We start from the raw sequence: 17,322 nt of genomic DNA on the forward strand, positions 1-17,322 counted from the left end.
CTCTCCAGGCATGTGGTTTATGTTACCTTGGCCAGAAACAGCAACCGGGGCCTAGTCTGCACTGTGTGCCTAGGAAACTTCCCAAAGGTTTACGTATGAAAAATATTTGGGGCTGTGTCAGTCTCGGCTGTGGGGACAGGTGGGGTGCAGCCGGCAGCTCTGCTCTCGGCTGCCAGGCTGCAGGGCGAGGCTCTTGCCTCTTTCCACAAGGTGTTTCCAATAAGAAGGGCACATTTCCCTCATTAGAAATAAAACAAACACAGATTGATGATGTTATGGCATTTCTTGGGAAAAGAGGAAAACAGTTTTCAGATGTCCCTGTTGAGCTCCTCTCATGTGCCTGTGGGTGGGGCTGGTAGGGGAAGGAAAGAAGTATATTTATGGGGAAAGCAAGAGGAGCACCCCCATGATTCCACCACTTAGCCTGGCTCCCCAGATGGGGACCACGGGGATGATGCCTGCTGGCTATATCATAGACATCAGGGCTTGTAGAGGAAAGAAAGAGTCCAGCCTCCCTATTTAGCAGATGAGGACACAGAACCTAGGGAGGCCAAAGACCACCAGCAATCAGGGCAGAGCTACAGGTAGAACCTGCAACTCCTAATCCCAGTCCAGTGTGTTTTCCAGCGTATTCCATTCCATACAACCACCTCAACAATGAACACCATCTATTCATGTGTAGTTAATGCTTTATGGAAATGGGTCTCAACCTGGATTTATGTAATAAATGCCTGGGAGGCTTTTTAAAAACACCATCATACCCAGGTTAATACCCTGAGAGTCCTGTGTAGTGAGACTGGCATGTGGCCTCAGCATGGGTAGTTTTAAAAGCTCTCTAGGTGATATTCATGGAGTTGAGAGCCGTCAGGATTGAAAGCCACTACTAAGGAACACAAAGATTAAAACAATGTGTTTCCTTTCTTCCAGGAATCCACAGAGTGACAGATGTATGTAAATAATTTCCAAGCTCCTGTGCTAGGTGCTATACAATGACCAGGAAAAATTCAAGCGTGATCATAACTATGCTGTCTACACCCAGAGAACCAATTTGGGTAAACGCTACTGGTTATTCCACCTAAGCAAAGCTTACTCATCTTTCCAGGTCTATCTCAAATCACCCTTCTTCCATGAAGTCTTTCTAACGAGACCCCAAATATAGTTCATATTTCTCTTCTCTGAATTTGTACACTACCCACAGGCTATAAGCAAACAAAATTAAGCACCAAGTTATATACAGTCTCTATCGTTAAGCCATATTAATCACAAAATGAAATCTTTTACTTCTTCAGTGCTTACTTTATGCCAGCTACTCCACTTCATGCTTTCTGTCCTTTGCCACCAATTTTCCTAGGAGCTCTACCATGCTCCATCTGTACCCATTATACAGATTAAGAAACTGAGAATCATAGGTGTCAAGTACCTTGCCTGAAACCAGACAACTAGTAAAGACGTATGAATCCAGGTCTGTATACCTCCAATGTTCTCTTCAATGCCCATCACTTTGTATTAAATATAAACACTATTTCTTCATTGTAGCATGTACTCCGATATTATTGTACAAGTGGTAAGCTTCTTTGACGTTCATTCTCTTACTTAATCTTGACTGCAGCTGCACTATTAGCTCTATTTGACAAGCAAGGGAATAAAGTCTGAAAAATTAAGTAAAAGGCTCAAGATCCCAGAGCATGGCCAAACCCAGGTGTTCTGATTCCAAGTGCAGATCTATTTCTACTGCTCTCCTGTGCTGAGTGCCAAGCTCTGTTCCTTGTCAACCTGAAGTCCCTTGAGGCTGTTTCATGCTGTTCTTGTATTCCCCACAGATACCAGTTATGTAGTCTATTGCTTTATTAATTGATTTTCCAAGAAGTAAGAAGAATGTCTTCATGAGGCATTCTGTCCCTCAGGACCTGAAGAACAAAACACAATTCTTTTGGGGCTGGAAAGAACTGCTGAGGAGGCGTGACTGGTTCTTTTTAGTATGATGACTAAGTCACTGTTCTTTAAGAAAAAAAAAAAAAAAAAGCCTTCCAGTCACTATTTTGAAGGTACGATTTTTCAACAAGTTACGTCAACTAACAGAATCAAAGAGTAATGTGAATTAAGCGACCTACCCAGGATCATGGAGTAGACCATGGAAGAGAGAAAGAACTTTCATCCACCTCCTCCCGAAGTCTCTGATTTGAATCCCATTCACCTACATAAGACAGCAGTATTTTAAAAATTTATTTAGTCATATCCCATCTCATTTTCCAAAGAATTCAAAGTGACTTGCCATATGAATAGATACAATAAATAATGGTAAAATATAAACAAGTAAAGACAACCAAGACTGGGGAAAATGTATATATATAAAGTCAATTCAAAGGAAAAATATTTTATTGGTCAGAGAGAAAACATTTGCCTTAAAGCCCAAAAGACTGCAGTGCATTTGAAATAGATATTCTGTGTGTGGGTTCAGTTGATGAGGTATTTTTAAGGACTTAGTAACTCCTGTGGGGTTTCACTCTATGCCGGATATTGACCAAGAATAATGATTAAAGCAGAGAAACTATAGAATTTATCCCCAGGATGTGGTCAACACACAATGTTCATGCCTCCGTGGTTAAGTGGGAGATATGTTTTCCAAATCTAATGTTGCCAAAAAGACCACGTCAGTGCCTTGTGCAGAACAGAATTTTTATTTTAAAAATAAGTCTGAATCATGACCATTCATTCATTTAGCAAATATTGTGACAATAAATTATCTGCCAAGAACCGTGCAATGCGCTTGAAAATTCAAAGGCAAATATGACATGGAAACTTTCCTGTAGGACTTCTCTGTCGAGAGGAACAGACATGCTTAAAATATATAATCAGGACAACTATAATAAGTGTGATTCTGCAGGTATGTATAGTGGTCATCCATTTCACTGAAGTTGTCTGGTGTATCTTATCTTCTAATCAGCACTCATCCAGTCAGAAGAATATCAAGGTTCTGGTGCCATCCTTACTCAAGTGAACTTTGGGGGATTACAGAATAAATGACCTACCTTTGTATCTTGCTAAACATCGCCACATTTGTGACTTGATTGTGTGGAGAAATATGGTAAGGAAAAGGCAGCAATGCTGGCTTAAAAATAGTGGCCAACAGGAACAGAATGGGGAGATGTGAAGAAATGCTAAAGCAATTCCTTTATAATGAACAGGTTAGTGAGACTAATTTTTTGGCATGGCATATACATTTTGTTCTTGGCAATCTTTCATATGGTAAAAGTACCTTCAGAGTAAAAAAAAAATCAACTTACTAGCAGATTATGCATCCATTCCAAACACTTATGATCACATATAAAACAGAAATCTAATAACTCGAGAGAGATGAAAAATGGGAGGTTTTCCTGCTAGTGATCAGTGCTAAAAACTAAAAGCCAGTAGCCAAAAGTGACCCAAGTATTTTAACCCTTCAGGGTTCTAGTGCTTATTCAAAAATTTGGAGCAACCTCTTCTGGCTGACCTAGCTAAAGAATACTTTAATGACCATTAAAAAAAAAAAATTCATGTGAGTGCTGAACAATTTACAAAGCTAACTGGAGGAAAGCAACCTGCATATGGAATTTACTGTGATTGATTCCAGTCTTTGTGTCTGGAGAACCCTCAGAGCAGGACTCCATAGCATAATCGACACATGCCTGGTATTAGCTCAAGGCATGTATTGACTTTCTATTATAGAAACAAAAGTAGATAAACTTCTAAGGAAAATAACTTCCCATTTTCTTCCTTATATTGACTCACAGGTTGATAGTTGTGGGGCGGGGGGGAATGTCAAAAGAAAAAGCTAAGGAATGACAAATACAGGATATGTTGAGGAATTAGAGAAAATGAAGAGCCTTAATGAGAAGTGTGCACATTTGTGACCCAAAGGTAAGCCACCCAGGAACGAGGAGGACTGAACGCATGGTCTAAGTGTATGTGAGAGATGGCACTGGATGAAGAGCACATGAGTGAACCAGACTCCCAGGGTTGATTCCCAGTTCCTCCAGGGACTCCATACCTCTGGGTTTGTTACCTATCCTCTCTGGGGTCTAGTTAGTCCTCTCACTTGAAAACAGGGATAATTATGGTATCTGCCTCACTGGGTTGTTATGAGAATTGGATGAGATAATGAATGTGAGGCTTAGTGCAATGCCCAGTACTTAATAAAGGCTTTTTTTAAAAAAATGCCAGCTGCTATGTTATAATCATTCTCTCCTGTAATCCTCACAACCCTTCAAGGAATGTCCAATAATCCTCATTTTCTCAGTGGGGACATGAGCATGGGCACAATAAGTGTCTTTTCTAAATGGTCCCACAGGGTCTAAGTCATAGCCATGTCCTGATTTCTCCTCTCGTCCTTTTCCCAGGAAGCCAGACTGCACATAGTGTAGATGATCTTTCATGTCTTTCCTAAACCATGCTGTCCCATGGTTTTCTCCACAGCAACTCTCCCACTTCTAAGTTCCCCCACAATCCTTGCATCTCTCCTTTTACTAGGGGAACATTTTCCATGTTGTTGCTGGCTTTTGTTCCTCAACTAATTGTATGCCAGGGGCACATAGGACTACCCACACTAAGCAACAGTACGAGTGAAACCCTGTGACTATTTGGAAATCAGCTTTCCAGTCTCTGGAAATGTCTCCAAATACTGCCTTTCCCTTACTTTCTATTTTTCATATTTTGTCAGCCTCAAGGTACTCCCTCCCAGATATAGACAAGGTGCCCTGGAAAGATGAAAATATTTGAGAGATCTGGGGTGATTCCAACTTCTACTATCATTCTGCAGGCTGCTTTAGGACTACAGACAGTCCATGGAAGATGTGGTGTGATAGAAGAGAAAGGAAGACAGAGGGAAGAACCCCTGTTTTCTAACATTCAAGGGGCTGTCATGAGGACAGACTTATTCAGTCTCTTTTCCAAGGGCAGAAATAAGAAAGGGGGTTTACTGATTCAATTTCATTGCTGGTAACTGGTCTTTTCAAATTTTCTATTTCTTCCTGATTCCAGTTTGGGAATATATATGTTTCTAGGAATCTGTCCATTTCTTCTAGGTTGTCTAATTTGTTGACATATAATTTTTTCAAAATATTCACTTATAATCCTATTTCTATGCTGTCAGTTATTTCTCTTCTTTCATTTCTAATTTTAAGTCCTCTCTCTCTTTCTTTTTTTGATGAGTATGGCTAGAGGCTTGTCAATTCTGATCTTTTCAAGGAACGAGCTCCTGGCTTCATTGATCTATTGTTTTGTTTTTTTAGTTTCTATTTCATTTATTTATGCCCAATATTATTTCCTTCCTTCTTCTGGTTTTGGGTTTTTTTTTTTCTTTTTGCTCCTCTTTTCCTGGCTCCCTTGGGGGTAAGTTTAGGTTGTTTGAGGTTTTTCTTGCTTCTTGAGGTAAGCCTATATTGCTATAAACTTCCCTGTTAGAATAGCTTTTGCTGAATCCCAAAGATTTTGGACCATTTTCATCTTCACTTATCTCCACGTATTTTTAAATGTGCTTTTTTTGATTTCTTGGTTGGCCCATTCATGGTTTAGTAGCATGTTATTTCAACTCCACGTATTTGTGTTTTTTGGGGCTTTTTATTGTGTTTGATTTCTAGTTTCACAGGGTTGTAGTTGGAAAAGGTGCATGGGATGACTTCAATCTTTTTAAATTGTTGAGACTTGTGGTCTTACTATGTGATATGTGCTGCAGAACGTTCCATGTACACTTGAAAAGGTTGTGTATTCTGCTCTTTCAGGATGGAATGTTCTGAATATGTCAGTTAGATCTATATGGTCCAATGTGTCATTCAAAGCTACTGTTTTCCTTGTTGATTTCATTTTTGGATGATCTGTCCTATGTGTAAGTGGAGTGTTAAAATCCCCTATTATTATTATATTACTACTGATTACTTGCTTTATATGTGTTATTAGCTGCTTTTTGTACTAGAGTACCCCTATGTTGGGGGAATAAATATTTATAATTATACCTTCTTGTTGGGTTATTCCCTTTAAGATTATATGGTATCCTTTGTCTCTTGTTACAGTCTTTGTTTGTAAAGTCAATTTTTTTTCATTTTTAATTTTTTTATTAGCATATAATGTATTATTAGCTCCAAGGGTACAGGTCTGTGAATTGCCAGGTTTACACACTTCACAGCACTCACCATAGCACATACCTTCCCCAATGTCCATAACCCAACTACCTAAAGTCTATTTTAAATAGTACTCCTACCCCAACTTTCTTTTCACTTCCATTTGCATGATAATTGCTTTTTTATCCCCTCACTTTCAATCTACATGTGTCTTTCGGTCTGAAATGAGTCTCTTGCAGGGAGCATAGAAGTGGATCTTGCTTTTTTTTTTTAATCCATGCCATCACCCTATGTCTTTTGATTGGAGCATTTATCCCTTTACATTCAAAGTAACTATTGATGGTATATACTTATTGCCATTTTGTTACTTAGGGTGATTTTTGTAGTTCTCTCTTCTCTCACAGTGGGCTTGGTTTCTTTAGTGACATACCTGGAATCCTTTCTCTCTACTATTTGCATGTCTATTACTAGCTACTAGTTTTTACCATTAGGTTTATATATGACATGCTTGTAGCAGTCTATATTAAGTTGATGGTCACTTAAGTTTTGTTATTTTTTTAAGATTTTATTTATTTGACAGAGATCACAAGTAGGCAGAGAAGCAGGCAGAGAGAGAGGAGGAAGCAGGCTCCCTGCTGAGCAGAGAGCCCGATGCGGGGCTCAATCCCAGGACCCTGAGATCATGACCTGAGCCAAAGGCAGAGGCTTTAACCCACTGAGCCACCCAGGTGCCCCTGGTCACTTAAGTTTAAACCCATTCTTTACACCACTCCTCCCCCCACCCCACTTTTTGGGTGTCACATTTTATATCCTTGTATTTTGGAAATTCCTTCATTTTTATAGAGACTTAATTTTACCACTTTCATGATTCCTCCTTGTCATATTCCTACTTATGGTCTTTCCTTTCCACTCAAAGTAATCCTTTTAACATTTCTTCTAGGGCTGGTTTAGTGGTGATTAATTTAACTTTTGTGTGGGAAACAGTTTATTCTCCTTCTACTCTCAATGATAGCCTTGCTGAATAGAGTCTTCTTGGTTGTAGATCTTTTTTCTTTTTTTTAAGATTTTATTTATTTGACAGCAATCACAAGTAGGCAGAGAGGCAGACAGAGAGAGAGGGAAGCAGGCTCCCTGCTGAGCAGAAAGCCTGATGCTGGCTCAATACCTTGACCCGAGATCATGACCTGAGCCGAAGGGAGAGGCTTAACTCACTGAGCCACCCAGGCACCCCACTTTTTTTTCTTTATATATCATACTTCTCCCTTCTAGTCTGCAAAACTTTTGCTGAAAAAGCAGATAGGCTTGTGGGATTTCCCTTGTATGTACCTGTTTTATTTTCTCTTGTTGCTTTTAAAATCGTCTGTCACTATGTTTTGCCCTTTTAATTACTATGTCTCTTAGTGTGGCCATCCTAACCTGTCAATGCCTCCTGAGTCTGGATTTCGGTTTCCTTCCCCAGATTCAGGAAGTTTCCAGCTGTTATTTCTTCAAATAAGTTTTCTGTTCCCCTTTCACTCTCTTCTCCCTCTGGTATCCCTATAATGCAAATGTTATTATGCTTGATGATATTGCTGAGTTCACTTAGCTTATTCTAATTTTTTTTTTCTCTCTCCTGTTCAGCTTGATTGCTTTGCATTACTCCGTCCTCCAGGTTACTGATCTATTCTTCTGCTTCCTCTAGTCTACTATTTATTCCATCTAGTGTGATTTTAATTTTGGTTATTGAGTTCTTCATCTCTTATTAGTTCTTTTTACATTTTCTATCTCAGTTGAAGCTCTCACTGTGTTCCTCCACTCTTCTCAAGTCCATTGAGTATGACCCACTTTATATTCTCTATCAGGTATATTATCTCTATTTTGTTTAGCACTTTTGCTACGATCTTTGTAATTTTCTTTCATTTGGTGTGTATTGCTCTGAATCCTCATTTTGCCTGTTTCTGTGTGTTAGCAAAGTCATCTAAAGCTCTTGCTCTTGAAAGTAGTGTCCTTATGAAGAAGAGGTCCTGTAGTGCCCTAGAGTGCAGTGTTCTCTGTTGGCCAAAACCTTGTGCTTTATGGGGTCTCCTATGTGTGTTGTATGTGTCCTACTGTTGTGGCTGAGCTGTGTATGCCTCCAGACCAGTCATTTGCAATGGCTTTTTGCCTGTTGTAGGCAGAGTCTAGTCCCTGGGTTATTGGGCCAATCTAGGGCTGCTCTGGGCTTGAGTTGAGGCAACCAAGTGTTGGCCAAAGATGTAGTAACACTGAACTACAGGCTGCTTCCCCTGTATTGTCCGCTCAGGAACCTTGGTGGGCAGGGCCTGCTGCCAGACCTGATGTCTGCCCCTACCCCAATGCTGGGGCTGCAGTTGGATTGATCTATGTGTGTGATTATCTTCCCCCTCCCTAAGGCAGAGGTGCCCTGACTTTGGAGTGGCGCTGGTCCCTGAAGTGGCTGCATGTGTACTGTCAGACTTGTACAAATATATCGGGTGTGCTCCTGCCAAGGACTAGTGGGGGCGGCAGAGGAGGGGGGGGGGTGTCCACAGAAGAACTCAGGTGTGGAGTGCTTGGTGTTAGCAAGGTTTATGCAGATCTCCTATAGGAAAGGATCTGGACCAAAGGCCTAGATGGAGGAGCCATGTCCACAGGAGAACATGGGTGGGGCTGCAGTGTTAACAAGGTTTGGACAGGCCTCCAGTGGGAGACCAGGAACCAAAGCCTGGCTGGAAGGGGTATGTCTGTAGTAGAATGCAGTGGCAGGGTGCGCTGTTAGGTAGTAAGGGAAATGACACTTGCCAGCTCCTTTGTTCCTGGAGAAGTCTCCCAAGGATCCCTGTCCCTCCAGTACATGCTCTGAGGTTAGCACAATTGACCAGGTATTTTTCAAACTGCTACTTTCTGCTCTATCTCCATGACGCTGTTCATTTTGCTCTTTAAGGGCAGGGGCTGTGTCCTCTTGCCTTCCAGGCTCTTCCAGAGCTGAACCTACTGATTTTAAGTTCTAGGTGTTAAGCCCCACCCCTTGTAGGAACTCATGAAATTATGCCTCTCTGGATTTCAAAGACAAATGTTATGGGGATTCATCTTCCCTGTGCTTGGAGTTTCTGGTGTAAGGATCTGTCTTCACCCTTCTCTGTGCTTGCTGAGTCTCTCCCTACTGCAGACAGTTCCCTGGGTTTATTTAGCTCCCAATAGTGTCTTAGCCCTTCCTACCCTCTTGGACATGGCCTCTTCCCTACATTGAGCTGTGTAAATTCTGTTCTGCCATTTTTTTGCATTGTTTTCTGGGTTATTTACATTGATATTGGTGTTATGTAGTTGCATTCCTGGGAAGAGGTGAACTTAGGATCCTCCTACTCCACCATCTCCCCCAGAAGTCCTATTTTAGAGGAAGTCTCCAGGCCATTTGCTAAAAGATCAGGTAGAAAACCCATGTCAAGGGTAAATGGCAGTTATTAAGAGTGAGTATCCAATTGGAAATAGCCTTTGGGAGCTTAGATCCAATAACCTTGATTTCAGTCTAGTGGGTAGACTAGACTGAAGTCTAGTAGGAACACTACCACGGTGTGGGTGAAAGGACAGCACAAGAGCCCTACAAGCAGCTTTTATAGACACACATACTTCATTAGACTTCTTCTCTGAATAAGCTGATAATGATAACTATTATACAAAATAGTGAATCAAAGAATTATTTAATGGGTATAGGTTTGCTCCATAGAAGTACGATATAAAAAGTGTCCTATTTTACCTTTCTATATCCAATTAGACTAGCTCTGAACCTACTCCATCTCATTGTCTCTTAGAAAAATCTCAGGTCTTACCTGGTTCCAGCAACCTTGATTTCCAAGGCCCATGTATCACTATGCTAATGTCTGGCTCTGCATATCTGGGCATAGCTATGCTCCCAGCTCCATACTGGGCCCAGACTAAGCTGTAGAGGACAGAGGTCATTGCTCTCAATGTCTTAGTGACTATACCCCAGGCACAGAGGTGTTATTTTACTTGCCATCTCTTGGGGCTCTGCAAGGCATTGGGATTAGGATCTCTACTACTCAAAAGAATACACTATCCCTTCATCTCCCAGGTTTAAGAACTCCAGATCTTTCCAGCATTCATTCACTGAGGCTTCTCCTCAACCCCTAGAGTCCCTCCTTCTCTTCAACAATCTAGCTCTGTCTAGCTTCTATAAGCCCCAAATTTCAAAGTAAAGTCATGTTAGATCTCTGGGCACATGAAATGCAGCCCTCTGGAGTACAGACCTTCAATTGCTCTTTCTGTCAAAGTGGACAGCTTGTAGTTATTTGTTTATTTAGCTTTTGGGGTGAGCTAGGCACTATGACAAGAGTGTTTTGCAATAAGCATGGTCTTACCTGATCTTCACAGGAGCTATATGGGTAGGGAAGATTACTATTCCAGTCAGATATGTAAGTGAAACTAAGCCTGAAGTGATAGTGAAGGCACTTGCCTAGAGTGGAGCTAAACCTAAGCTACTCATTCCCAACCTCAGACTCTCAATCACCACACCACCTGCCTTCCCCTCTAAAATTAATAAGCAGATCTCCTTTCCCCATTCTTCTTGTGAGGATTCTAGTAAGATATAAGTAAATTAGTCAGATTAACTTGCCTAAATGATACCAATTAAATCCTAGGGACTTCAGAGGCTACATAGCAGGGTTCTAAGAAGGAAATGATGCTCTCTCAGCACTGGGCAAAGCCCATAGTTCCTGTGAAGCTGCCACATAGGTTATTCATCCTATGGGATGCTGGGAGAGAATGTCTGCAGTGAGGAGGGGGTGGTCAGTTGTAGTAGTTCTCTCCTTGTTCTAGGCATCGCCAGTGCTCTGTGTCAAGGCCATCTGTTAGTTTCCCTTGGGAGAATGCCCTCTTGCTCCTGCCTCACCAGGCTCTCCCTTTTCATTGTGGGTTTCTTTTTCCTAAAAGATAAAACATTTCCTATCCTGAATAACTAGTGAAACTAATAACCCCTTAAAACATCTTAGAACAGTTGCCTCCAATCCAGCAATTACCATATTTTGTATTTTGATAGCTCTTAAATCAGTAATACAAGCAATGGCATATTTACAAAAATAACAGGCAATATTGTTTTTGTTTTCAAGTAATATAAAAATTAATAGTGCATCTTTGAAATGAAAGCATCTTGAATTTAATGAACTATGGTAGATGTAAGGGACAGCAGAAAAATTCAAGATTAGAACATCTCCAAGAGCAGGAAAGAGAAACTGTTTCTCCTCCTTATGTATCTTATCTGCTCCTCTCTCCACACTCGATGGTTATTAGCCCAATGGTGATAAGTGTTTTAGCACATTTCATCTGAGATGATGAAATTACTGGAAGTAGACAATATATAAGCCTCACATTGTGAGAACTCAGAGGAAGAAACAGAACCATAAAACAAAACCCTGCCAATCAAAAAGATATTTTCAGTAATCCATCATCAAAAATTTAAACTCCTGAACCATAATTTATAAATACTTTACTTATAAAACTATTTGATTGATAATACCAGTAATTCATACAGATAAGAAACCATTTGCAATACTTAAGGATATTTGGTCATTAATGTTGTGCAGGTAGAAGCTATTCCTGGGGGTGCCTGGGTGGCTCAGTGGTTTAAAACTTCTGCCTTCAGCTCAGGTCATGATCTCAGGGTCCTGGGATCGAGCCCCACATCGGGCTCTGCTCGACAGCAAGCCTGCTTCCTCCTCTCTCCCTCTGTCTGCCTCTCTGCCTACTTGTGATCTCTGTCAAATAAATAAATAAATAATCTTTAAAAAAAAAAAAAAAAAAAAGCTAGGGGCACCTGGGTGGCTCAGTGGGTTAAAGCCTCTGCCTTTGGCTCAGGTCATGATCCCAGGGTCCTGGGATCAACCCCCACATGGGGCTCTCAGCTCAGCAGGGAGTGTGCTTCCTCCTCTCTCTCTGCCTGCCTTTCTGCCTACCAAATAAATAAATAAATAAAATCTTCAAAAAAAAAAAAAAACAAAAAACAAAAAGAGAAGCTCTTCCTGTTGTTCAAGACCCACCTTGCAGCTATTAGAAAACATAAACTATTAGATGGTATAAAGCAATACCAAGAAAATATTTGGACCTCCCTATAGTATCTATAGATTATTTGGCTTACAAATCTTGTTTTTATCTGGTTCAGACCAAGTAGGCACCTTATAAAGAAAGATAGGAATTGTTTCCATATGCTACCTGGAAGGAGTGCCAGCCACCATTAGAAGTGGGGCAGCAACAGTTATTAATGGCCCACGTCCATTCTTACTGTCAGTGTCCCTTATGAACTGATTAATAATTTTAATATCTCCCCAATCACCTAATTATCCCAAACTAATTCTTCTTCAATCATCACTTAATGAGAGTAACATCATCTCAAGAAAACAACAGGAGTTTTATTCAAACCTTTTTCTGAGGATGTGCTGGAGTCAGAGGAATTCTTATCTAATCTCTGTGCATCAGCTGTGTTTATAGATCTCCATAGTGCTGCACACTGAGAAGTAAAGTCATCAATCATTAAAGAAGTATCCTACTCATTGCTCATATTTACATAGAAGGAGGCAGGAAGTATAGAAAAATTTGTGACAAGAATGAAATGACTAGATTTCTCCTTAATCGTTACTTTCAAATTAAGTTAACGATCATCTCTCCATGTATCCTGGTTCAATAAAATTTTTCTGTATAAGCCCAGGGCTGCAATTTATTAAAAAAATTTAAACTTGCCCTTCTAAATGTTACGGGAATCCAAACTGAGATAGCCAGAGATTCTGGCCAAATCATCGTTATTATTTCTTGAACTCTGGACATTTACTTACGCAGCTCCAAACTGATTTGCATTCTGCACCAGTTACAGGAATAGATGTGCCAGGAAGTTTTGAAACACGAGAACAGATAGGCCCCTTTCTTGGTTAAGTCATAGCTCCACACGTACAGATTAACCCAGCCAGCTCTTTCAAATATTTTGCAATGAGCATTTTGAAACACATGGGTCATTTAGTTCTGGTTTCCAGGCAGTTGGGCGAAATGCTTAGTCTGGAGAATTGCAAAAGTTTATGATTTCTCACCAAGGAATGAAATGTGACGCAGTAAAGCAAACTTCAGACATTTAATACCAGATGTTAATGTAAAAATTGAAAAATTATGGCCTCACATCATTTTCTGACCCCTGACCTACTAAAGCCCATCACAGTCTGGAAGCCATCATCATTTCTGGTTTCTTCTACTATTAAACTTTATATTTAATTTTTTAATGTAAAATAATTCTGAGGATTTAATGGATATAATTTGGTCATATCAACATTGAGGCATTCTGTGTACACACTAACAGAATAATACAACCCCTTACCATAAAATTCAGAATTACAACCTTTCTGATTTGTGGTACTTCCTAGAAATTTTTAAAAATAGTTTGAGGCATGATTATTTCGCTTGTCTGCACTCCACACCTATCTAACTTCATGAAAGGGGAAAGAAAACAGGGGAGGAAATCTTGCTTATTTGCACTGAGAGAAAAGATAATACCTGAAATATACCTTTCAAAATATACTGACCTTTGTTTTCCCTTCTTCCCTGAATCTGTACACTTGAGAAATTGAATTACTACTTTAGAATGAGGCTGGACTATTTATAAATCCCTTGTCTATGAGGAGATCTTGGGAATGAGGAGTTATAGCTAAATAACTGGATTTAGTGGCTTCTCTGAATGGATTCTATTTTCTTTGTGCTATTGGATAAAGCACTTAACCTCTCTGTACATCAATTTCCTCTTATTAAAAATGGGTTTAACATGAACATTCTAGAGGATTTCAGGGGGAGACTGGAGTAGGTGGATTCAAAGCCCATCTCATCCTATGCATACAACTAGATAACGCCCATATCAGTGTAAATAACCCAGAAAATGACTTCAATGCTAGCAGGACAAGACTCTTCATAGATAAATGTAGAGAGGAGGACACATCAAAGAGGGTAGGAAAGATGGAGATGCAGTCAGGAGGTAAACAGACCCAAAAGACTGTGTGCAAGGAAAGGGATCCTGTGGGCACAAAGAGGGTAAAGAAAAAGACCCCCAACCCCAGGTACAGGACGACAAATCCCTATGACATTTGGCTTTGAAAACCAGAGAGGCCAAATTTTACCAGTTCTTATAATGAGCAGAGCTTAACACCCCAAACTTTAGAATTAGCAGACGCTGCTTTAGGAGAGCTGGGAGGGCAAAAGGAAAATGAGATCCCACCATTAAAGAAAACAATGAATAGTCCTGTGGAAATAGAATATAGAAGCAGCAGTTTGAAAAATATCTGGGAAATAGGGAATGAGATTTGTTTACTAACCTCAGAGCATGTACTGGAGGGACAGGGATCCTTGGGAGACTTCTCCAGGAACAAAGGAGCTGGCAAGCACCATTCCTCTCCTCTGTCTCCCAATCTAGACCCATACACACCTGCAGAAACCAGGACTACACCAACACATGCTACCTAACTTGGTAGAAACATTCTATCCCTACAGTATGCTGCAGACACACTGCCTCCATCCAGGCCTTGTTTCCAGGTCTCCTCCCACAGAAGACCTGTCCAAACCTTGCTAACACTGCATGTTCCACCCTGACACTCTCCTATAGACTTTCCCTCTCCAATATCCCCTTTTCTGGAACCCATCCTAGAGCAGTGCTACAAGACCTGCAATGTGCAAGCAACCCTGGCAGGGACCAGCACCACTCCAAAGTGACTCCTACCCCAGAGAGAAGGGAGGATAGCAAAACATACCCATCCAACTGGGGCCTCAGGGTGGACTGGGGACAAATACTTCATTTGACTGCAGGCACCACCCACCAAGAACAGCTTCTCAGGGGACAACAGGGAAAATGCCCTGCAGTTCAATGCTACTGCATCTTTGGTAAACAATTCAAGGTGGCACCAGGAACCAAACCCTGACCATAACAGGTGAATGTGGACTAAAGGCCAGATTAAGGTACACACAATACATATAGGAGACAACCGTGTAGCTCCAGGTTCTTATGAACAGGAGACATTGCACTGTAGGGCATTTTAGGACCTCTTCTTCATAAGGCCACTACTTTCAAGTACATGAAATGTAGCTGACTTTCCTTTTCCTAACCCACAGAAACAGAGTTAGACAAAATGAGGAGACAGAGGATATATGCCAAATGAAAGGACAAAATCGGAGCATGAGTTGTAACCAAAATGAAGATAATATATCTAGTAGAGAATTTAAAGTAATGGTCATATGGATACTCATGAGACTTGAGAAAAGAGTGGACAATCTCTATGAGACCCATAACAAACAGAAAACAAACAAACAAAAAAATCATTTAATTTCAATAAATGAAATTAAAAATACAGTAGATGGAATGGCCAGTAGACTTGAGGAAGCACAAGCAGAAGACTGGATCATGATCTGGAAGATAGAACAATGGAAAGCAATAATAATGAGTAGACTTAGGGAACTCACAACACCATCAAGCACAGTGACATTCATGCTAGAGGAAACCTAGAATGGTAAGACAGAAAATTTGTTTGAATAAATAACAGCTGAAAATTCCTGAACCTGGGGAAGGAAATAGAAGTATAGATCCAGGAGGGACAAACAACTGTCAACAATATCAATCCAAGGAGGTCCATACCAAGATACATAGTAATTAAAATGGCAAAGAATTTTAAAATCAACAAATGAAAACCATTACATACAAGGGAAATTTCATTAACTTCCCACTAATTTTTCAGTGGAAACTTTGAAGGCTAGAAGGGAGTAAAATGATATATTCAAAATGCTGAAAGGAAAAACATACAACCAAGAATACTCTATGCACCAAGGCTATCATTGAAAAATACAGAGCTATCAGAAGGAAAAAAATAAAGTGGAAGGAGAAGAGTTTCCTACACAAACAGAAGTTAAAGGAGTTTGTCACCACTAACCCAGCCCTACCAGAAATGTTAAAGGGGACAGGTGAGTAGACAGGAAAACCATAAGTAGGACTAAGAAAAGTAGGAAACACAAGAGTAGTAAACTTAATTATATCTATAAAAATAAGTTAAGGCATTCATAAAATAAAGGATGTAAAATGTGACACCATATACCTAAAAGTGAGGATGAGTGGAATAAAGAATGGATTTAAACTTAAGTGACCATCAACCTAATACCAACCGCTATTAATAAAATGCCATATATAAACTAAATGGTAACCAAAAATCAAAAACCAATAATATGCAAATAATAAAGAGAAAGGAATCCAATTATATCACTAAAGAAAACCAGCCAACTGTGAGAGAAGACAGCAAGAAAAGAAACAGAAGAACTACAAAACCATCATAAAACAAGTAACAAAACCGCAGTAGTACATACCTATCAACAAGTACTTTGAATGTAAAGGGATTAAGTACTCCAGTGTAAAGACACAGGGTGATGGAATAGATTAAAAAAAAAAAAAAAAAAAAGCAAGATCCACCTGTATGCTGTCTACAAGAGACTCATTTCAGACCTAAAAATACATGAAGAATAGAATCTGGGGTAGGAAGATTCTATTGGACAAAATAGACATTAAAAACAAAGATAGCAACAAGAGACAAGGGGCACTCTATAACCACAAAGGGAACAATTCAACAAGAAGAGAAAACAGTTGTAAATATACATAGGAGCACCCAAATACCTAAAGCCACTAATAGCAAACAGAGGAAGTAATTGATAGTAATAAGTAATAGTAGGGGATTTAAACATCCCACTTACATCAATGGGAAAATCATCCAAACAAAATCAACAAGGAAACAGTGACTTTGAATGACACATTGGACCAGAGAGAGATAACATATATTCAGAAGATTCCATCCTAAAACAGCAGGAGACACATTCTTCTCAAGTGCTCATGGAACAGTCTCCAAAACAGATCACATATTAGGCCACAAAATAAGTCTCAGCAAACTAAGAAATATCAAAGTCATGCCATGAAACTTTACTGACTGCACACTATGAAACTAGAAATCAACCACGGTAAAAAGTCTGCAGAAAAAAAAATACAAAAGGAGGTTAAATAACAGGCTACTAAACAATGAATAAGTCAACCAAGAAGTCAAAGAGGAAAAAAAAAAAACACATGGAGATAAGTGAAAATGAAAACACAGTGGTCCCTTCTCCCAAACCCCCTCCCCCCGGCAACCCTCAGTTTGTTGTGAGATTAAGAGTCACTTATGGTTTGTCTCCCTCCCAATCCCATCTTGAC

General features: G+C 40.0%; 1 long non-coding RNA gene across 1 annotated transcript in view; it reads right to left on the reverse strand.

Moving 5' to 3' along the window:
- LOC131998729 (uncharacterized) overlaps positions 1–14,633 on the reverse strand; it is a 64,073-nt gene extending 49,440 nt beyond the window's left edge. The window contains exons 1-2 of the long non-coding RNA XR_009398840.1: positions 14,423–14,633; positions 2,112–2,194 (exon numbers count right to left, since the gene is read on the reverse strand). This is a non-coding gene — a long non-coding RNA (uncharacterized LOC131998729). The remainder of the gene's footprint in view (positions 1–2,111; positions 2,195–14,422) is intronic.
- Between the last annotated feature and the right edge of the window lie 2,689 nt (positions 14,634–17,322).

Source organism: Mustela nigripes, chromosome 13, assembly GCF_022355385.1.
Source record: "Mustela nigripes isolate SB6536 chromosome 13, MUSNIG.SB6536, whole genome shotgun sequence".
Taxonomy (NCBI): Eukaryota; Metazoa; Chordata; class Mammalia; order Carnivora; family Mustelidae; genus Mustela; species Mustela nigripes.